We start from the raw sequence: 1269 nt of genomic DNA on the forward strand, positions 1-1269 counted from the left end.
CAACGGGCACAAACTGAAACACAGACACTTCCATGTGAACATGAGGAAAAACTTTTTCACTGTGAGGGTGACAGAGCACTGGAACAGGTTGCCCCGAGAGGCGGTGGAGTCTCCTTCTCTGGAGATATTCAAAACGTGCCTGGATGCAATCCTGTGCAATGTGCTCTAGGTGACCCTGCTTGAGCAGGGGGGTTGGACTAGATGATCTCCAGAGGTCCCTTCCAACCTCAGCGATTCTGTGATTCTGTGAAAGCCTTGGTCTTGCTTTGTAGTGCTCATGATTTGTCCAGGATAAGAGACTCAACAGGAGCAGCAGAGGTGCAGATGCTTTAAGGGATAGCGCTTCTGGCAGAAGGTGCTCCCAACAAAGCATGAAACTTTAAGCCCCTACAACAGGATTTATGGTCAGACACATGCACCTCTTTGCAGGCCTTCCTCCCATGACTCATGAGCTGGACAACCCCCAGAGCAGTTTTTGGCCTACTGGGAATGAGGCAGCATGTTTAGTGCACAGGTTTGTCCTTCAGAGCAGCTGGTTATGGAGAGCACTCAAGTCCCTAGGATTGGCTAGGGACAGTGTAGTCCATGGTCTGGAGACTTGTGTTCTTAGAAAGCAAGAAAAAAGAACAAGCTTGAGGACTGTAACAGAAGAAGGCACACTAATTGGCAGGAATTGTAGTTGGACTCATTTAAGTTTTGCAGAGCTGATCTGTATTGAAGTTTAGATTGCACGTACTGCTTTAATCCACTGGACAGTCCAGACACTTATTTTCAAAGATGAAAGTCATCTTTGAAAGAGTTAGACTACCTGCACTGCTCCAATTTCACCATTTACCATATATTGTTCTGATATGGTCTCGGTGATGTTTAGACTGGAGCTAAGCTAACACAGATGTGTTAATCACCAGAGAACCACAAGCCACAGTGAATACTGTTTGGCAACCTAGACTATGGCAGGGGCAAATTAGGGCACCAACACCTCATTTTAAAATAAGTCAGCACTGGATAAGACTCTTATCCCTAATTAATGAGTTTCAAGTGTACAGTGAAGCAAAACAAGAGGGGCAGTCACTTACCTTTATTCCAGCCATGCTTTGAGATACACTGTCAACAGCATTCTGCTCTTGGAGCTCTTCATTTAGGCCCTGAATGCACATCTCCCAACCTCACTCCCACCTCAAAAGGGAGGAGAATCTTTTCTGGTTGAAGGAGCTGAGGATGGGTTACTTGTTATGGAAAATCAAGCTCGCCGGCCTCCATAACAGGGTC

This window comes from Apteryx rowi, unplaced genomic scaffold (genome assembly GCF_003343035.1).
Source record: "Apteryx rowi isolate R43461 unplaced genomic scaffold, aptRow1 scaffold_181, whole genome shotgun sequence".
Classification (NCBI taxonomy): Eukaryota; Metazoa; Chordata; class Aves; order Apterygiformes; family Apterygidae; genus Apteryx; species Apteryx rowi.